Source organism: Canis lupus, chromosome 23 (genome assembly GCF_003254725.2).
Source record: "Canis lupus dingo isolate Sandy chromosome 23, ASM325472v2, whole genome shotgun sequence".
Lineage (NCBI taxonomy): Eukaryota > Metazoa > Chordata > Mammalia > Carnivora > Canidae > Canis > Canis lupus.
The window spans coordinates 41,835,997-41,859,201 of NC_064265.1; the positions used below are offsets into that span (position 1 = coordinate 41,835,997).

General features: G+C 35.1%; 1 long non-coding RNA gene across 1 annotated transcript in view; it reads left to right on the top strand.

Moving 5' to 3' along the window:
- Window positions 1-23,205, top strand: part of LOC125753458 (uncharacterized) — a 61,744-nt gene that overhangs the window by 22,848 nt on the left and 15,691 nt on the right. The window contains exon 2 of the long non-coding RNA XR_007405353.1: window positions 15,960-16,069. This is a non-coding gene — a long non-coding RNA (uncharacterized LOC125753458). The remainder of the gene's footprint in view (window positions 1-15,959; window positions 16,070-23,205) is intronic.

Below are 23,205 nucleotides of genomic sequence, written 5' to 3' on the forward strand. Positions count from 1 at the left end.
TTACTCTGCATTTTTCTTAAATAATTTATAATCTATATGGGATTTTTACATATACTCTATATCTGTTAAATAAATAGAAACACTGGGACCAGGTAATATGATATCAAAATTTTATTCTTGGAAACCTATTTTGAAATATCTTGCAAAATTTAGTTTGCTACATCAATCTGCTCTCCGAGGAAATTATCTCAAATTGTAGGCTTCAGGGTAAGCGAAGGCCATACTTCATACTTCATAAATAGAAATGATTTTCCTAACAGCGCATTGCTTTTGCAATTCGTACAATAGTCATCTTAAGGGGCTTCTCTTCTTCTGTTCATGTGGTCTTAGATAAAACAAAGTGCATTTTATGCCATCCTCTTCTTGAAACTTTTCATTGGCATATGGGCACCCTTAAAATAATCTTCAAAATTCTTACAAGGGCCTTCTAAACGTTACAAGTTCTGTTTCTTGCCAAAGTATCCTCTAAAAATCAGCCACTGTTTTTGATGGAAAAAAAAATGACTGGAAATAACCAAATACCTATCATCAGAAATTGATGTATTCACATAATGGAGTGCTATGAAGCTGTAGAATCTCTATCCCTCTCTCTCTGCAGATGTACGTGTGTGTTATTTATATATAGATCATGTATATCACATAAATGTATGCATATGTCTATGGATATATTCATCTATATATTTATTGAATCAGGATGTAGCGGAGCAGAAGGGATAGGATGGCAACGAGACTTCACTGAATATACTTTGTTCTATAGATTCAACTTTTCTACCACTTATATATTTCAATAATTATAAAGCTACCTTAAATTTGAAAAAATCCCTAAAAAGTCAAATTCAAAATGCAGTAAATGAATCTGTGTCTTTGTTGGTAGCATAACCATAGGCATAGTAGAAAGGTCATTCTTTCCTGATGATTTAGACTCTCCTTTAGCTTCTATATCCTGGTAGTTCAAAGGTGTCTACTGAATCCTTTTGAAATCAATTCACCCCATTACCTGGGGATCTCCCTGGGTCACTGTGGCCTACAGGAACACATGTGTGTTGGCTTTCACTCAAAATTCATATGTTCAGATGACTCCTGCTTGGTTTCTGACTTTCACTGATCTCCATTTGAGAGCTAGATGCTGGCTCCAGTGCTATGTGTACTCCATCCAGCTCGAGTTCCCCAGATGATTGGGTTAAATTTCTCCCACTTATTTTGTGGGTAGGAAACATATTTTTTCCCTCCTCCCAGGGCTGGGAGATTGCATGGCCCTCTGGCCATTCTCTCCAAAAATCTATACTCTCTCAGTGACTCCTGAATGTTCCTCTCACCTCTTATATACTTGGCATGGGTGATGGGCTAAGGTGTCTGACTATTTGAGGGATGTTGCTTAGCAAGTTCAGCATAGTTTCTCTGATCCCTATTTTAAACACAGGCGGAATTATCCTCTTTTATTGACAGCTTTGGAGCTTCAACTGATAGTAAAATTTTAGGTAAAATAGGCATAATGGTTGAATGGCACTGGATGAATTTCTATAATAGTCACTGAGCCTAGACCACAGAACTTTGACAAACCAGCAGACTACCAGCTTTGGGCTACTCAGCTACCTTTAAGAATAAATACCTAATAGAGTACTTAATGTTGCTTTGTGATAAAGACATATGTTCTTTTTGTGAAGTATCAGCAAAAGGCAAATATAAATTTTATTAGAAGGACCTGAAGAATTTACATATTGCTTGTGAAATTCCCAAACACCCTAGAGTCAAGAATATAGGAAGAGATGAAAAATGCCTGATCCTGAATTTAACCATTATGGGAAGTATATAGATAATGTCTATAATGTTAACAAAAAGTTAATAAATAGATATAAACACATGCAAATTAAAGATACAAATAAATTACCGAAAAGAAAGAAAAAGGAGGTAAGAAATTGGAATTGATTCTCCCTGGGGATCAGTAATTAGGGTCAAAATTTGGTCCTTTAATATGAAATAGCTGACAGAGAACAATTAGCTAATATTGTTTGCTTGTTTCTTCCTTTCTGCTTTTTCATATAGTACATTGAAAAGAACTATAAATATTCATAATTTAAAAACTAAGGTGGAACTTTCATAATAGAGCCACCTAGTGGTGAGAAACCTGTGTTATGGAGGCAAAAATTACAGATTTCGAGATTTCACAGTGATTTTATGAAGTAACATTTAAGATGCAAGGGAGGATTTTATTTTTATAAGATATAAATAATATAAAATATAAATTATAATCTGTATAATTAAAATTATTTGGAACTACACATATAGTAGCAGTAAATAATGAGAATACCAATATTTATACGTGTGTGCTTCTCACTCTCAAACGAACAAATCTCCCTGTACAAATTTTTATGATTCTTTCCCTATTTTTTCTCTACCACAGATCACCATACAAAAACTAAACCTTATCTTCTGTACATATTATTTATCCTGCGTGTAGATTGGGGCTATTGATATTTCCATGGATCCCTGATCTATGGAGCAATGCTAGCCAAGCATCCTAAGATTCCTGGTTGCCTAATGAATTAAAAGGAAATCACAAATAATACAAATTTTCTTCATGAAATAAATTTCTTTTTTTTCTGTTTCTTTGTAACATCAGTCGTGACTAGAAAATATGCTAATATTTCACGAGTATAAATAGTGGTCCTCTATTATGTTTGAATCATTGTACCATATTTGTTCCATCAGTTTTTCTGGGAGTACAGATTTTGGGATCATGAGTAGAAGTAGGCTCAGAACAGAAAGAAAATTTTGTAAATAATTCAGCATGTCTTCTTTTATCTTTGCTCTATAATTTCAATTACATATTTGTGTGTCTATATTACAAATATATATTTACATATGTATATTTCACTGTGATATTCACAGTAGCCTAAATTACTTGTTATGTGGCAAATCATGACTGTTTCATGTCTAATGATTTCCTGGAGATGCATTACTACCCGCTTTAGCCATTATTAACCTGTGATACAAATTGTAATTTAATTATACTTAATTTTTACCTTCTTTGTTTCTGCTTCATGTTTGAGTGATAAAACATACATATTTTTAAAGTCAAAATATTGCTATTTGTCAGTTTTGGGAATGTGAGGGTTGGCTTGCTCTTCTCATAGAAATGTTAATTTTGTAAAAAGACATTGCTATTTTTTTGCCTTTATTTAATGACTCAGGGTACCCATCTGTGGGAGTATTGTGTCTCTACTCTCCGACCACAGAATACAAGAATGTTGGTTAATTTCTAAGAGTATTGTATCTTTGATTAGGTTTATATGTTAATGAATAGGGAAGTTACCACCCATTATCACCTCATAGATCAGTGTAGGAACAACTAGTACATATATCAGGGCATTTCAGAACATGGGTTGTTTAGCTTCCATTGCATATAAAGTTCAATATGGGACTTGAAGATGTCTCCTGAATAGAAAAGTATACCACTTACTTTAAGCTTTACCACAGTATTTAATCAGATATAACCTCTTGATTCTTTTAAATGTTGTGGACCTATTTGTTTAGTTGTCAATAATATTATAGACAATTGAAGATTCTCTTGGAAACCAGTTTGGGCCCAGCTGTCAGGAGAACTGGAATGTCTTATTTCCCCGCTCTAGGTGTTTCCACTAAAGCATAATCAGATTCCCTCCAACCCCAGGGCTATTTGCAGTTTGGATGCCAGGAACAGCTGTGGAGTCCAGAAGGCTTCTGTAGGATTCTCTCACCAGGGAGGGCTTTCAGGGAATAGCTGAGCAAGGATATAGATTTGGAATAGATTAGGGAGACAGTGCTGCTTTAAAATAGTCTTCCATAATACATAACAGTTTCAAGGGGAAAAAAATCAACAAATCCTTCACACATTGAAATTTAAATTTAATAGAATATTTTAAAAGGTTGAAATAAAGTATGCCTTGCATGTAAACCAGATTCTATGTGGGAATTGACCTGTTCAGCCACAAAATAAAATTACTATCTCCATACTGAAATGGAGATAGTGAGTAGGATTTTAGATAATATTTCCTTTTCTATGGAGAAAATAAAGTAGTACTATAAAAGTAATAAAGTGCTATAGAGGAAGTGGGCCTTTATTTACTCCTTATTTTAAGCACTTCCTTTAAATCAGGGGGATTTCCACTGTCAAATTCTGGCTTATTTGCATTTATATGGTGAAATGTTGCCATCATGTGGCCAGTCCATCTATCACATCTTTCTCTTTCCACAGGGTTAACCTGAATTTTTAGCTATTTTTATATATGATGCTTGAGTATTTGGAGGCAGGTATGGTGTCTGTTAGGTTCATTAATATAAAGAGATGACAAATACTTAAGCATATTAATTAAAAATAGACATTGAAATAAATTTACTGTTATTCCCACACAATGGGATTTTAATCTGTGTCTTCTGGAGTTCTTAGAATTCCCCTTTTCATGGGCAGATTATTCAAGTTATGAATCTTAAATTGTTTGGAAGTGCTCTCTTAAGAGTCCAGATGACTTTTCTTCCCCATGTTTGTAGTTGTTTTGAATGTCAGCACAAGTTACCAAAATGTCCATTTATTTGTATATATTGGGAGCTATTTCCAATGCATACCCCATTTTAAACAATAGGGGGCATTATGATGTCATGTTTCTGGTTTTCTCTATGATGGCAAGTATTTTATTTCATAGTAAAAATCCTGGATTGTCTTCTTGATAAGAATACTTCTCTAAATCCAAAAACATATTTATTTTGACAGTACTGGCAATGAACATGAGCTTCATCCTCGGGGGACCTAATTTCTTAAGAGAAAATACTACACCAATTTATCACTATTTCAATAATTGCATGCATTTCTAAATTGATATAAAAATCCAAACCAATTTATATTTAATCCAGATATAATAGTTTTAAAACATAGGTTTATGTACTTCCTTATTAAATTGAGAAATGTTGGCATTTTCAAGTATTCGTAAGTCAATCTTTTTCATCATGTATTATCATAAATGCAAACTTTTCTTAAGTTAAATTTTAAGTATAAAAATCATGAAACTATGGGGATGCCTGGGTGGCTCAGTTAGTTATGCATCTACCTTGGGCTCAGGTTGTGATCTCAGGGTCCTGGGATTGAGCCCCTCATTGAGCTCCCTGCTCAGCAGGGGTCTGTTTCTCCTTCCCCCTCGCTGGTGTCCCTCCCTCTTTTCCCCTCCCTTTCTCTCCCCTCTCCTCCCCCTTCCCTCCCTTCCCTACCCCAATGCTCATGGTCTTTCTCAAATAAATAAAATGTTTTTAAAAATCATGAAACTATGTTCTTAGCATTACAAAAATTTGAAATCTTTAGACAACTAGGGTAAAAATTGCTAAAACACAAACATTTTCAAAATTATTGATTTTATGAAGTTAATTAAGGAAGTTCTTTAAATGTATAGCATTTGGGTGTTTTATTTTTTCAAGCTTTACATGGATTTAAGTTTCAGACAGGATACAGAGTAAACCAGGATTTAGTAGATTAAATATTAAAGTTTAAAACTGAAAGTTTTAGATGGAAGAAAATATATTTCTCAATGGGAAGCATCTCTTTCATGTTTCATGAAGCAGAGAGAAGGAAACTGAATATGAGGCAACTTCAAAGATCATTTCTGTCTCCATCCAAAATTATATAACAGTTATCAATGCTTTTTTAGAAGTTTTACTGAAATTATATATATGCACATATGTATACATGCAAGTGTTGCACTACTATGTTCTCTTTATTTCTTTATTAAAACTTAAAACATTAAATAACATCAACTTTTAATTTGCTTTTCCAATCTCAGTCCCCTATATTGGATAATCATAATCATCATTGTGAATTTGTTGGATATCCTGAATTTTTAATTATTCTGGTGAAAGTCACTATGATGCATATATTTTTGCATATTTCAAGGCATTAGAACCCATATTCAACAAAATATTTGTAACTTTTTTTTTAATTGCATGCTCATAGCTTGAATTTAGCCATTGTGGGAGTATTTACACCACGGAAATCAGCAAATTCAACAAATTCCTGCCCCACAAAGACCTTGTCATCAGTACACCAGTGAGTGTTTCTTACTTGGGACCATTATCGGTATTTTGATTAAAATAGTCTTCTTCTGCAGGGTTTTTCAACCCATTGCAGAATGTTTAGCATCCTTGGCTCCTGCCTATTAAACATCAGGATAGAAAACCCTACTCACTGAAACCACTAAAAATGCCCCCATGTTTCCACATGTTCCCTAAACCATTTAAACCCTTGCAAATGACACCCACCCCTGCAGAGATAACTAAGAAATATGTGGCAGTAGGAAATGAAAACTCTCAGGCTGGGGGAATTTAGATGCAGAAAAAGGTAACAAGTTAGTTTAGAAAAAATAAATTGGGCTGACCTATAAACAGATTTAAATTATAGTCTACATTGTTTCGCTTCTTCGTCATTTTGTTGGTCTGCTTATTGGTAGTACCAGAATGTGGAGAGACCAAAAACAAGAAACTGGGTTAAGGAAGCTATAGTATATATCCTGTTTTGTCAATTGGTAGCATTCATTTTTCTTTTGATAACATTGTACCTCAAGTGCCCTCTGGACTTCAGAGGTGTGGTGCTTGATCCATATCGTTTCATTCTTCGTGATCAATAGCCTCATATGGCATTGAACACTCAAAATAAGATTAGTGCAATGGAGGAAATGAATTTTTAATTGATTTATGTTGCAAGTGTAAAATATGCACTGAATTTTGAAAATGTACTCTAAATTTAATGAAAGAATGGAAATAATTTTAATAATTTTAAAATTTTGATAAGATGGTGAAATAGTGTTTTGAATATATTGGATTAAAGAATGTTATATCTTATAATTATATATTAACCTCATCTATTCCTTTTTACTTTTTAAAATGTGGCTACTAGAAGATATACAATTATATACATAGTTTACAATATATTCCTATTAGATAATGTGGCTCCAGAAAGAATCATTTCTTTTTTTATTGTGGGTCCATGCAATTCTGATATTTTTTTTAAAGTTTACTTATTTTTAGTAATCTCTACACTCAAGTCGGGCTCAAACTCACCACCCCAGAGTTCAAGAGTTGCATGATCTTCCAACTGAGCCAGCCAAGCACCATAGTTCTGACATATTTGATTCCTTTGCAGCTTTGGAGGTAGGCAATGAGTCAGTCCTGACCAATCAGAAGACACTGTGTCTTAACTATTTGAGGATGGTTACATGATGTAATTTCAACCAAAGAGAGTGATTTTACAGGATTTTAGCTCAAACTTCTGGAAAAGAATAGTTCTCTTTTTATGAACCTGGGACTGTTGGTTCCAAGCCTAGAACCGGTAGAGACCATAGTACCACCTTGAAAAAACTGCCAGGTTGGACACAAAGCTGATGTTGGAGTGCAGAGCCAAGAGGTAGTGAGAGATGGACTCCTAAAACCAGATCTGTGTCAGGACTTTTTAGTTACCTTGGGCAGTAGAAACCTTTTGGGCTCAAGCCTGTTTGGATTTTCTGCTACTTAAAAAAAAAAAAAAATTATTTATTTAAGAGAGAGAGAGCATGTGTGCATGACTGTGTGTGAGTGGGGGGTGGGGCAGAAGGAGAGAGAGAGAGAGAGAGAGAGAGAGAATCTCAAGCAGATTCCACTCTGGGTGAGAGCCCAACACAAGGTTCAATCTCACGATCCTGAGATCATGACCTGAGCGGAAACCAAGAGCTGAACGCTTAACCAGCTAAGACACCCAAGAGCTCCAGGTTTTTCTGCTACTTTAAAAACAAAAATTCCTTCTTGATACAGAGATAGAAGATTTTTAAGGGCTAGTGCTCATGCAGTAGCTGCAGGAATGAAGAACATCAAATCTATGACACATGGCAGTAAACGTGGCTTTCATTTGACTTAAAGAATTCAAGGAATAGAGATAGGGAAAAATTAAGTACATTAAAAAACAACCTCTTCAGTTGATTCTATCAAGTGGTAAATACAGGTTTTATTAGCACATGATATTGAACTTGTTTTGAAATTCAGGCTTTTCTAATGTATGCTAAGTTCAAATCCTCAATCTGGTTAGCAGCATTTAGGAGTGACTCTTAGTTTACAGTGTGACCTTCTATTTGGTTGGTCTTTATTTAAAATGCTAGTATAATTAGTGAGATTATGAATTATAAAATATATATTTTTAGTCTCCAAACTAGAAATAGATGAATTGCAATTAGTATACATGCAAGTGTTATGGCTTTGTATCATCAACCAACCACCCAATTCTGCTTCTCTTATACAAGAGACTCATAAATTTATAGCTCAAGTCACTGTGTGCAACTATTACTGATTAGCTCTGAGTCAAGTCAAAACATTTCTCTTTTTAGTCAAGTGCCTTCTGATATTCATAAACTTTGGCAAAATGTTATACTTTTATTTATGGTAAATCATAATTTTTTGATATTCTAAGTTTCAATGAAATCTCCATTCCTTGGTAATCTTGAAACATTTCAGATTTTAAAGCTTGATTAAACTCTAGATGTTTAAAATCTAATTTTTTAAGTCATAAAGGTGACATGGAAAAAATATTGAATAAATGTGCTTTAGTTTTTACTTCTGTCCTCTGATTCACTTATGATACTAAAAAAGCATTTCTAAGAGGTTTGATTCCTTACCTGCCATCTTGATCGGCTGATCGCTGGAAAGAAGATAGACAAAGTTGACAAATTTTTATTTATGAGAGTTAACTAGAATAAGATAAGTTTTCTTAGTATGATAGAAATTTCTCAGAGGGCTCTCAAAATAATAAAAAAAATAATAAGTTCCCAGTAATATTCAGATACGTGATTGAACAAGTATAGATAGTTCAGTGCTCTTGACATCAACAAAAACATTACCTTGTAGAAGAAAGATAGGTCTTTCTAATTGTATAATAGTGGAAAGATACTTGCATAATTACAGGGCTACAGTGACAGCTGCTTACCATGTCCGCTATCATGCACTGCAGGTGGTAATTTACCCATGTGCTTTCCATTCATTTGAATGGAAAACAGTAGGGGGTGGCCCTTATGCATTCCATGTAATTGTAGACATTTTAAGCAACTATCAATGAAGTTTTTTCATTTTAATGTTGTATAAAAATATGACTTATTATTTTTTATACTAGACTTTCCTACTCGACAGAATCTTTTAAATACTATGCCTAAAATTTTTGTCTCCTTTTTCTCTAAAATTATTTCTTTACTATTTTCATATTCCAAGGCATAAGAGAGGAGTATCAACAACAGGAAAGAAATCTTGGTTAAGTTATGGGTCTAATAAAAATGTTGGATAAAATCTTGTCTTTTCATTAACATTCCTAAATGTAGTAGGTACAAGTAGCATACAGAAACGACATATCAAATATACTGAGTTCAGAGGGCTTGATTTTATAAAATTGCCTTAATAATCATTTATTTGCAAATGTTTTCAAAAGCCATTTAATATCCACATACATGGAAGTTCCTGGCTCTAATCTCAACCAGCCAGAAGAGACCAGGACCAGGAACTAAAACGATTCCTGTACAACTATTTATTTGAGAGAGAGAGAGAGAGAGATGCACGCTTGCACATGTGAGGCCAGGGGTGGAGGTAAGGCATGAAGCAAAGGGGGAGGGAGAAGGACAAGCAGCCCCCCCACCCCCGCCCCAGTGAGCACAGAGCCTGACTGGGGCTCAATCCCAGGACTCTGGGACTGTGACCTGAGCTGAAACCAAGAGTCTGACGCTCAACCTACTGAGCCACCCAAGTGCCCCTAGGTCCTTCACTTTTGATCAGAACTTCTTTCTTCTTACTCAGCACACCATTCTTTCAAACCAACATAAACAAGCAAATGAACAGCTTTAATTCCTAACACAGGGGCAATTAGAAAACATCAAAGGAGAAAAGACTAGACAGGAAAAGAAAGATTATTTCTCTTACCTACAGACTTAGGTCACATTTCAACTGCTTTTTTTAGGCTTCCTTAAATTGCCAGGGTTGGAGTTAATCACCTCATTCTCTCATCTCCCAGAACACTTTTTTTTTTGAGCACATGTGTACACATATGTGGGGATGGGGAGGAGCAGAGGAAGAGGGAGAGAGAGAATCTCAAGCATGGAGCCTGGCAGGGGTCTCCATCCCAGGACCTGAGATCATGACCTGAGCAGAAATCAAGAGTTAGCCACTTGACCGACTGAGGCACCCACGCACCTTCTTCCCAGGACACTTAGACTGCCATCACGATCAGGGTTGATACTAAAAATATTTAGCAACTGGTACAGATGTGGGGTGTCTCTCCCTTTGCCCCACCCCCACTTGCACCCTCTCTCTGTGTCTCTCTAAAATAAATAAATCTTTAAAAACAAACAAACAAACATGCTGGCCAATGCTGAAGTTTGGAGCTTATCTATGCTGTCCATTAATCCTTTAGCTATTGGATCCTGTAGAATTCCAAGGTGTCCCAAGGCCCTGGCTGCTGTGGTGGCTGGGAAACACGCAGGGAGCAACGGCAGTGGTTATTTGCCAAGTACTATGGAAGTATATGTAACTTCAAAAACCAAAGGATGAATGGGTGCAGAGCCTGTCTCTAATGCCTTTTAACAACCCCAGATGGCAGAGAACAGCACAAGATGTTAACATCTCAAATAAGTAGCCTTTGCATTGAATGTGTTTTTAAAAATTTTATCAGAGAATCTAATGACAATTTAGATTCCTATCAGTGTGTATTTTACTAAGGTTCTGCCCCTGTAATTCCCCTAAACTGGGAGACAATGAAAGTTGCCAACATACAAAGAGTGGAGAGACCAGAATATTGTAGCCAGAGGACTTGACTTGGCCAAGCAAATTTTGGATTACCAATTCTACTTACCTTGTTCTTGCAGATAAACAAAGACACTTGCTCTTGCAGATAAACTTGCCAAAGAGATGGAAGTGTGCTGATTAAAATAAAAAACAACAACAGTATTTTAACAGACGTGGTGTTCTGTAAGGAATTAAATAAAACAAAGACATTCTGAAATGTTTGGGGTTTTATTCTTAGATCTTTGGATACTGCTTATATTTTCTTTTTGTCCAAATTCAGTTTTCTTTTCAGTTACCTCTCATCCTCCTGCTTGTTGGTGTCCTAGTTAGCAGAAGAGACGGGTAAAAGTACGTGGAAGAAATTGAGATGTGAGTGAAGAAAAAAACCCAGTTACATCAAAGCCTACAGAATACTCAAAATTATGGGTTTGTCTTCGCCTATTATTTATCATCTGTACAGATAGTAACATCCAAATAGTAATAGGACACATATAATATCATGCAACGAGAATTATTTTGCATAATTTTGCAAGATGGTGAATTGTACCATGAGATGTGTTTAGGTACTTAGAACTGAGTATGAGATGGATATACTGAACATTTACATTTTAATTATAAACATGGTAGGTAAGGTCCTTTTCATTGTATATTACATTAAGTTAATGAAGTTGGTGAGCAGAACTTGAACGAATCATCAGTTTCACTCCAATTCATTATAAAAGGTAGGGTTCATTAATGCAGATTTCTATTTTACTTTATTTCAAGGAAGAGCAAAAAAGTTTACTCCTACTATCTGCTCAACTTGTTTCTTCACCACGTAAGTGATCACCTCTAAGTGACAAACCACAGTAAGCATGCAGCTTGGCTTGTCTTTTATTATTTTCGTTCCTGACCTAATTCAGACCTACTTGCCCTTTAACAAATAGTGAAAAGTTTCTGTCTGTCTGTCTCTCTCCCTCTGTTTTTTTTTTTTTTCATTTTGTTTCTTCCATAATTATATGGAGGCATAATTGATACGTAATAAATCACACATATTTAATGTGTATAATTTGATGTTTTCACACACACACACACACACACACACAGATATATATATCTCCACGTCCCCAGGAAACTATCAGCAAAATCAAGGCAGTGAACATATCCATATTTACCTGATAAAAGTTTTCTTAAGTTTTCTTGTACCTTTTGTAACCCTGCCCTCACACCCCTCCTCAGCTCTCATCCCCAAGCAACCATTGATCTACTATGAAAGTATTATTAAAAAAAAAAAGTATCTTTATTTTGATAGTTTAGTATTGGGGATTCTGATTCTCATAAAGAAATCTGAATGCCCAGTTTAACGTGGTTAGTGTACAGGTGGATCGACTTTATACAGGGAGCGGAACAGCATGAGTTCACTTCAACCACAGGCATACAAGCTAAACAAATTCAAAATCAAATAAATATACTCCTTTCATATTGATAGTAGCCATCCTACAACTATGGAAAACTAGTGTTTTATATTGACTGTTTTAAAATAACTACTCAGAAACAAATTCTGGCACCTTGTGTTTGCCCAAGGTAAATGGGCCATTAAGTAAACCAAAATTCCCGCCCTTACATGAAGACATATATTTGTGGATCTGTGCAAAATGAATAGAAAAGCTGAAATACTTACTCACTGATATCTGGGTCTGAAATTTGTTGTTATTAAATGTTAAGGAATTCCCATTAAGTGGTATGAACTAGTCTTTATGTCTTAACCTTTTTTTTTTTTTTTTTTTTGTCTTAACCTTTTTTTTCCTCTTCTTCTCCTTGCTCCGACTTTGGCCAGAAGGTGAAAAGATGTACTTTGTGGTGACATTATCGTTACTGCATTTTTTCTAGTGAAGAGACGAAGGGCTGAGCAGCCTATTTCTTCTGTCCTGGGCAGGGGGGTGAAGAATAAAGATTTGTGTGGGTTTCTGTGTATGTGTGTGTCTGTGTGTTTCTGAAGAAATATAATTAGAATAGGAATAGAATTCCATTGCTGATGGTCTTATGTTTATATATTAGTAAAATAACAATAATAGTTATAACGTTGTGTTAAGGCTGAGACGACTTGCGTAGAAGAATCCTGGTGCATAGTACGTAGTACTCAAAGTATGTTTGTTCTTATTTAGTTAAAAACCTTTACATTTTGATGCTATTTGAATCAAAATGTATACATATCTTCCAAACCCAACCTACTTGCCCTTTAGAAAATGGTTATTGATTTTTGAACTCTGGAAGTTACAGCTGTATCTGGTCAAGAAAATCTCCTAGATTGGCAGGTTATTGAGTTAGCTGCCTGGAAACAACCATGAGAGGGTCACTTCTGATTAGAACTGACATCTAAGACTTTTAAAAATGAGTTTCTTCCCAGCCTGCTCATGTACTCCACTTTATTGTTTATAGAATTGCAAGCCCTGATACTTAAAATAGCACAGGACACTACATTTACTTTCTGCTGACAATTAATACAATTAAGAATCATTAGAAGTTCAGGCACTACTAATTCCCTCATAAAGTGTCCTCGAAGCCAATACAGCTTTGAGTATTTAAAATGATGCTAATTACACCTGGGGTGGCGGCAGCGCCCTGTCCTTGAATTGATTGTCTTCCACGGGGAGGTAAGTACAGAACTTAAGAGTGCCCGGACAGGTAGGTATGTGATTTAGGATTTGACAAGAGTACTGGTGGGGACTGGTAGAGGGGAACCCCTCACTACAGTAATTCACACAGACCGATTTAAGGTGAAATCTTTGTGCATAACCAGATAACCAGCTATGTGGTCTGACTTGTGGAGAGGGGGGCTGCCCCCATATCTGTCTCCAAGCACTTGTCATGAAATCTGATTTTATAATGAGAATTCTATTTCTTAGAATCATCAGATTTAAAGATCAGAGTTTAAGATTCTTTTTTAACAGCACAGATATTTCTGAGGGGAGATAGGAACTTACATTATTAAACAACTATTATTTGAGTTCTTTTTACATTCATTATTAAAATTCTGCAAAATGCTGGCCCAACGCCCTAAAAGAGTTGAGTTATCCTGAAGGCCACTTAGTGTCATGGTGAGCAAATGTCAGCAGAGGATAGTAATGTCGTGTGTGTGTGTGTGTGTGTGTGTGTGTGTGTGGCAGGAGCTTTTAGAGAATTCAAAATCAAAATTAGAGTGGCTTCCTGATTTTGCCCTGTATGTAACTCCTCAGAGTTTCCATTTTATTTGGGTCACATGGGGTAGCATAACTTTGGGCATAATCTTGCCAGCCCAATGGAGAAGGTGAGAATGGAGAGGAGGCTGTGTATTTAATCTGATGCTCATGCAGAGTGAGCCTCCCCTCCACTGACCTTCATCCGTCTTCATTTGGTAAAGCTTAACATCATGGCTGGCTCTGTGGTCTTCTCATTTCCAGGATGCTTGAGGGAGGGAGGTCTGTGTGCAGGCCTGAGATATCTGACTAAAAGGAAGTCATGTATTCTGAACTAGCTATTTTAGTTCAACGATTACATATTTCCTATTTTCTCTTGAGAACGTTTTCTTGACTTTCTGGCAGACTTTCAATATGAATAGAGAAAACAAACAAACCCTCAAGATTCTCTAAACAAAGGTTTCTCCTACTAGGATTTTAAAGTATTTTCAGATTTCTTCTCATCTATTTTGTGAATTCAGCCAGTCCAAGCTAGATCATAACATTCCTTAAAATTTTCTTTTCCATTAACTTGTGACTACAGTATTCACTACTACGTTGGCTTGGTGGAAATATTTTCATAATTTAATATTGAATATTAATAGAATTTCTGGCACAGAGGTCAAGGCATCTGATCCAGAATCAGAATGAAGGTAACTTGGTTTTAAGTGTTTACACTGACCATAGGAGGGGGCTTCATGTATTCTTTGTTACTGAGATGCTCAATGACTGGCACAGGTCGAGTGGCATATGCTCAGTATGATGACTTAATATTCTATTTGTTCTCTTCTAATCCATAAAGAGTTAAAAATTCAATTCCACAAGTCTATTTAGAAAAGTGTCCTTTAGGGCAGCCCGGGTGGCTCAGCGGTTTAGCACTGCCTTCAGCCCAGGGCCTGATCCTGGAGACCCAGGATTGAGTCCCATGTCGGGCTCCCTGTGTGGAGCCTGCTTCTCCCTCTTACTGTCTCTCTCTCTCTCTCTCTCTCTCTCTCTGTCTTTCATAAACAAATAAATAAATCTTTAAAAAATAATTTAAAAAAAAGAAAAGTGTCCTTTAGTGGAAGATTTTGCTCTGGAATAAAAATATTCCACTGGATTACATAAAGCACAACAGCTTTTTAAAACAGCTTTCTTATGAAAGTAAGCTGGACTATTTGGGATAGTGCTTCCTACGTTCATTCCCATTTGGAAAGAAAGAAACAGCACTTTTCGAGGTACAGGCCTTTTGGTCATGAACTCATAGGCTCTAAAGCCATATATAATTTCTAAACTAGAGAAATTAAAACAGCAGAAAGTTGAAAGGGAATGTTCTCTAATTAAAATGCTAATAAGCTTTAATGCTATAGAGTAACTTAAGGAAGAAAAGCTTAAGAGAGCTCATAATTAAACGATTATCTAAAAAATTCTGATAAATATTCAAATCTCCAAACTTGTTTTTGCTTTCAGTTCTTGAACTCAGACACGATTTTCTTTCCTTCTATTTCCTTACCTGACCTCCAGGCCTGTTTTTCCAGATACATTCATGTAAGAAGTATGTTGACCTCTTATTATGCAGATATAGGCTAAAACAAAACAACATGCATTCTCTATTGAATCCTCACGATATTCCTATAATGTATGAGAGGGCTTTGCTTCTTATTTTATTGGATGAAGAATTTGAAACAGATAGTCTGATTTACCTCCACAAATGAGGAACAAAAACAATGCAAATAGTTATGTTTAAACTTAGCATTTACGTATCACCTATCTGATAGTGCATCTGGCCTCGGACAAGAGAATGTAGCGTGGCTGGTTGTGTGAGGGCACAGCTGTATACCAGTCTCTCTGCAGTCAGGTGTGGCCAGATGCCTGAGTTCTGCTAGAGGAAGAGGGAGAGGATAGATGGTGGGCCATTTTCAGGCTAAGGCATTTAGGAAGTGGGTATGCACACACCATGTGCTTTTCCACTTTTTCCAACAGGGTGAAGAAGCCTTTCAAGATACTGGACCCGAAAGCTAGAAGAAGCCTTTGTTGCCAAGGAGAAAATCTACCGACAGACCAAGGAGCTCCAGCAACACTTCCTCTAGGGTGTGAGTTCTGGTATTGTTTATTTGTTAAAGCAGTAGTATTAGAGTAATGCGTGCTTATTTTCATTGTTTCCTTGCTTCCTTTGCCCAAACTTTATAACATATTCTGTTAGGGCCACTTAATTCTCTTCCTGTTGATGTAACATAGGAGATACAAGTTTCTATTTGTTATTATAGTAGATGCTGCTCTTCTTATCTTCCTGTCCACAAAACTTTCCATAAGTTTTGACACATGCTAACCATCATGATTACGAAATAACGCTGATATATGGTTATCACTATCTTGCAAAAAGAGACGAAAAGCTTACTGTGTCTTCACCGTTTTGTTGAAAGTTTGCTGATAGCTTTTCAATACATATCATTAACAATGCAAAGTGAAGATTCAGACTAAGACATATTTTGTAAAGATACTGTATGTGTATATGGTTAGTTTACTACTTGGTCATTTAGAAAAAATGTGGTGATTTTCACCAATCAAAGCTGTGAAATAAATATTATGTATGAGTCAAGAAAATGGATTTTTTTTTATTCCTTGAATGATACTAGCTGTACGACCTTGACCAAGTCATTTACTTTCAGTAGAATTTAGCTTCTGATATACAGAACAATTGATAACAGTTAATGGGTGTTGTCTCTATATATCCAAAAAATGGCCTAGGTGCTCTCTATGTATTAATTCATTTAATCTTTACTACAACACTATGAGATAATACTATGTTGGCCCATTTTATAAGAGGGAAACAGAAGAACAATATATTAGAATTATTTGACAATAATCACTCAGCTAATCGTTAGCAAATTTGAGATTTGAACTGTCAGCTTATGTCCCGAGTAAATACTATTAATCAATTTACTAGTGCTTCTCAGACTGGAGTGCATGAGAGTCCTCTGGAAAGCTGTTATAAAACACAAATTTCTGAGTGTCACCCTCAGAGTTTCTGACGTAGTTGGTCCAGGATCGTGCCTGAGAATTTACATTCCTGACCAGTTCCCAACTGATGCTGCTGCTGCTGCTGGCACCACAGGGGGAGAAGCTCTGTTGGAATTTTGATCATCTGTGGTTTCTTTTCCAAAAGAAATCATTCGAATAAATTGAATCACATTATAAGAAAATATTTTCAATACTAAGACTTGTATTTCAAAAATATAATTGAAGGTCGGGGTTCCTGGGTGGCTCAGTTAGTTAAGTGTTCCACTCTTGATTTCAGCTCAAGTCAGGATCCCAGGGTTATGGGATTGAGCCGCATGTCTGGCTCTGTGCTGGGCATAGAGCCTGCTTCGGATTCTCTCTCGCCCTCTCCTGCACCCCTCTCTTAAAACAGCAACAACAACAGCTTAGTTGAAGGGCTATCAAAATAATTTTGTGTCTTTTTCTTTAGAATCTTGAAATACTGTAAATGAATTATAAATGAAATAATTGTCTTATTTGAGCCAAAAGGTCCAGTAATTATGTGATAATTCATTTTCTTAGCTGTCTGATTACCGTTTGATCCACACTAGTACTTTTACATTTTATGTTCATCTTCGGAAACACTTTAATTCCAGTATCATGTGCTACTTTATGTGGTCAGTTTTTGATACTTGCCACCTTCTTCCATTTTTTAAAAAGTTTTGTTGGGGAAAAAATCACTCCCCCCCCCAGCTTATATTTTACAGCTATCTGACAAGAAATTCTATTTACGATTTTTGAATTAGATTTTGAATATAGTGCTTAGTTTTCCTTGGATGTGCATTATAAAATCAAAGGTGAATTTTTGAATAGTTTAAAAGGAGATATAGAAATTAGAGATAAAAAGCAATACCACAAAGGTGTGAGGAAAAAAATAAAGATAATCTCTAGAGTATAGAGGAACATATTTTAAAAATACAAATGTATCATAAATTTAAAAATCTACACATGTCATATATATCTATATATGCATATATATACACACTGATATATATAATGATTATATATATATGATTAGATATATATGTAATGATTTAGTGCACAATGTGCTTTCATGTGTTGAAGTTGTCATATAAATTGTAGAACATTTTATATTGGGTATTTTTTATCAATTCCATTATAAATTTTCTTTTCAACTGAGAAACTTTGATCCATATTGCCTTAGGTTATAAATGAGTAACTCTGAGTAGAAATTGATGAGATAGGGACATTAAAGGTTGTTGATTTTTCTAATGTTAAGAATTTCTATCTTAAGGATCCAAGAAGAATGTCTTACTTAGGATCGTTTGCCTTCCAAAGCATCTGTGGCTTTGGAACCATGAGCAGGGAGAAATTTTGAAATAGGAGAAGGATGTGGGTTGGAATGGTCAAGAAAGAAAAAAGAATTAAAAAGTAAAATAAGTGAAAGGAACATGTCCTAATTAAAACCACTTTTCTATCTTTTAGAATCCCCCAAATGCACATAGATGAAAGCAAGGCTGCTTGTTTTATTAGTTGCCTAACCAATCAATACCATCCTGGAAGCAACAACTGTATAAACACAAAGCCTCCAGCAAAGGCTTTGTAGAGCCACCTGCACTCTGATCTAAACTGAACCGGAGTGACATTTCAAACATTCTCATGAGAAGTTTTCTACTTTCTCAGGATACAGCATTCCACATTGCCCATAAGATTATTGAAATATGTTCAGCAGCATTTTCTTATTCTAGTACGTCCAGTACAGTATTTTCAAATCATAGCTGGAAAAATATGTTCAGCCTTGATACTGAACGTATACAGTTCAGATATAATGCTGTACTTGCTTCAAAAGAACATGTAAGGGATTGCATCTGCTCCTGATGATTACTCCTGCATGTGTTCCTAATCAGTATCATTATTTCTTAGATTACCATAGTGACTAACAAAGTCGTATTTTGTTATAAAGTTTACCTTCTTTACAAAAAAAAAAAAAAAGTTTACCTTCTTGTGTACTCTCAGAGTCATGAAAAAATAGTCAGGTATTATATAAACTCAAACCAAAATATGCTTAAAATAGTCCAAACTTCCAGAGTTTTTCTTTGAATAAATTGAAAGCATTATCTACTTGTTAATGCCAAATAGCTTAATCTGATTGGAACTTTTAGTTAAGAATTATTTATGGCTTAAAAAAAAAGAATTATTTATGGCTTTAAAATAAAAGTGGCTAATAATTAATAAACACATTCTCTCTGCCAAGTGTTGTGCTGAGAATTTATTCATTGACTTATTTAATGACTACCAGAGCAAAGTAAGTACTGTTATGACTTTATGAGGAAAGTTAGAAAAATTATGCGACTTTCCTCAAATCCTACAACCAGTAGGTGTCTGAATTAGAATTTGAACCCAATTCTAACAGTACTATAGCATGAATTTGAATAGGAATTTTTTTTACAGTCACTGACAGTTTCATAGCTACACATTAACAGTTGAATCGACCTATTTATTAAATTTTGTCCTTTTTTGCTTAAGACGAATTGTGTGGTAATTGTCTATCTGTACTAATTTAAAAAAGCCAAGCCATTAATTAAGATAAGATCAACTAAAAATAAAATTTAAAAGAAATTCAGCCATTAACTAAAGTAAAATATGGCAGTAATTGCATACATTTAGGCATTTTCATCCCCATACATACCCCTGCATATGAGGCTGCTATAATTTTTCCAAATATAAAATTAAACATCTTAATTGAAAAAATTCATCTTATTTGTTATCTTAATAATACTTATTATGGCTTTACTTGTATATTAGTGAAGTGGTTATTCATTAATGAAAATATTATTTATTTGCAATTACTGGGTGCCAGATTAATTCATTGATTATTAACCCATTAGTGAAGAATGAATTAATTGATTTATTAATTCATTTGTAGGCATAGGGAACATGGTGATAAATATGATAGATGCAGATCTCTCTTTTTCATAGAGTTTATATTCTAGCAAAAGACATATATTTGAAAGCAACCAACTAGAGAAATAATTATTCAATTATACTTTTATGTCAATAGGTAGAAGTGCAGAAAACTTAGAGAGCATTGAATCCCATACCTGACATGGGTGGAGGAGTGGTCTGGAAATCTTTTCTGAGGGAGTGATAGTAAGCTAAAATATGGATGATGGTGAGGAACTAGTTGGTAAAAGGAGAAGAATAAAAAAAAGGAAGAGAAATAGTATCATCCTTTTTAATTCTCTTCATAAATGTACACCTATGTTATTAACATCATGGAAGGACAAAGTTTTGTGGGATGGACAAGAAGCCCATAAAATTTGGGGGAAGAGCTTCTAAAGGAAAAGACAAAAAGATCTTAGTTTTATAACGTTTTACAGAAATAAAAGACTTTATGATCACATTGTGAAGATCCTCCCCAGAGCCTCAAAAGGAGTCCATTGATGAGGGGTGTTGAGGCTTAACCCTTAACCTTCATTATCTTATGGTAAATTTACCTCAGGTGACTGTCCCACTATATAGATGATAAAATGTAAGAAAGTAAGTGATGAAATCAGTATCCAATTTAATTTTTTTTTGATTCCAAAACCAGTGTTTCTAACAATTCTATTATGCTTTATCAGATACTTCATTAGCAAAACCAGAAATTATATGAGAAGCTTAGGCATGGCAGTGGCCATATTTTATTCATTCCTGTGTTCACTTCAGTGCAGATCAAGCAAATGGAGTAAAATATGTATGTTAAACTCAGTAAGTTTTTAAAAAAGGTTTGTGTCCTTAAATACAACAGATTTTATGTAAGAGTTAGGAAGTGGTAAAAAGTACAGGGTGAGGGATGCTTTGGGGAAGGAGTGGGGTTGGAGGAGGCTTTGAGAAAGGAATCTTGTCAGATGAACATGCACAGGTTCTTTGAATTCACAGAAACAAAGAAACACCTTCTTTCATCCTGAACAACTCTTTGGTAATGTGGATCCAGGAAGGAAAGGTAGAAAATTATCCTATTCCTCTTTCTTTGGGAAGCTAGTGATGATCAGAAATAAGACAGATCATGGACCATGTGTAAATACACTTCTTCACCTTTAGTTTACCTTAAAAAGAATAAATAGGAATGTGTGTAAGGGATAAACCTGATTTATACACAGGTATTTCAAGAAATTCCTTTAAACAACGGTACAGTGTACTTTTTACTTCCTCCATCTAGTCCCCAATTCTCTTTACCTGTTTGCTGGTGACTGAAATTCTTTTAACTCCTGGCAAAGTTTTCCATTTCGCTAATTGAAAGGCTCAAAATGCCAAGGCTAGAATGCTAACTCCTACAATATTTTAGCTAGAACTCATTTACTGTAAACAGAGATAGTTGATTCTTTCTGGATTGCATCAATCTAGAAAAACATTTCAAGTAAAAGGACTAAACTTGGCTGACCCTGAAGCTACACACTTGTGTATACAAACATGCTGTGTATTGATATTTTTTGTCAAGCATGACAATAGATGTGAGTTGTTATGTTGAAAATATTCTGAGTCTCCCAAATATAGGTAGGCTGCTACAGGTTCCTTATGGAGCCTTCCCTTTTCCCCTTTTTAAAACAGTCACTCCTTCTTAAACAAACCTTATCTAATCTAGGATAAATAAAAATAAATTTACTGTAGTGCTAGTAAATTTATAGAACACCAAAGAAAATGAGAAGATTATAAAAAAAAAATGCCAGAGACAAAAGAGAACTCGCCTACAAAAGAATAGCAGTTAGAATGAAGGATGATTTATCAACAGCAACTTTGGAACCTACAATATAGAAGAATAATATCTTCAAAAAGCTGAAAGAAAATAATTCTCAATCTAGATTTCCAGCAAAAACATCTCTCAAGCTATTTTCAGGAAAATCAAAGATATTTTCAGAAATCAAGATATTTTCAGAAAATATCAGGACATTTTCAGGAAGAAAACCCAGTTTACTACCAAGAGACTCTCATTTAAAAAAAAATTCTAAAAGATATTTTTAGGGAGAAGAGAGTGAATTTATATGCAAAAACAAAGTGACTAAGGATAACTAAGATGGGCTGATAAAACTATAATGATTTATATATATAGTATAGGCTTATAATATAAATTAATACCCTGATTCTGAAAAATTTTTCAATCTATTAAGACCTCTACTCTGTGGATCCTAATACTTTTCACTATCCCCTCTCCTTATTCCACAGCTTAAACATTACAAATATGACTATGCACATAGTCTTGAAGTCTTTTGACTTCACTGATTTCTTTGCACTGATTTCATGGCAAAGTCAGTACATAATTCCAGTCTAACTCACCACTCACTCAATACCTGCATCTCTGCAGTTGAATTGTAGGAGAAAGAGAAGCTACCATGCTGATTAATTTTACTCTATATTAATGACAACAAAACTTAAGTGAGACCCAAATATTGCCCCGTAATCATACTTTATTTCTATATTCTGTTCCTCCAGCACTGTCTTAGCTGACCACGACTTCTTTTCTCTATATCTTCACATCTTTATCAGGTCCTAATGGGTCTCATTCTCTGTTGTTGATATTGCTTCCAGTTTCACTGGGAAAATAAAAAAAATTTAAAAGATCAATCAATTAATTATTCTAAAGATTTATTTATTTTAGAGAGAGAGAGGGAGTGAGGGAGTGAGTGGGGAGGGAGAGAATCTTAAGCGACTCTTCGCTGAGTGTGGAGCCCCATGTGAGGCTTGATCTCATGACCCTGAGATCATGACCTGAGCTGGAACCAAGAGTCTGGTGCTTAACCAACTGTGCCACACAGGCACCCCCAAAATCAAAGTATTTTAAAGAAAAATATGTACACATCTGTATCATCTGCAAACTGCCTTTTCATTTAATACCATCAATGGACTCTACACTCCTATCTGTGGCCACCCTGTCCTCTTGTGTGTTGTGTCCGATCTGCTCTTAACGTACACAGGGCCATCACTCCAACCAATTATTTCCTGTCTCTCCTACATGATCAATGTCTCTCTTCCTAACTGCATTGCCCTGGTAGCATAGAAACATTCTCTCTCCCACCAAACAGAAAGGAAAGAAAAAGGAAACAACAAAAAACCAAATCTGGACTTTGTTTCCCTTACCAGCAACCACTTTATTTCTTTGCTTCCATTCATGGCCAGTTTTTTTAAAGAGCTTTCTATATTTCAATCTACAGTTCTTGTGCACACATTTTTTTGCTATTAAAACAGAAAAATG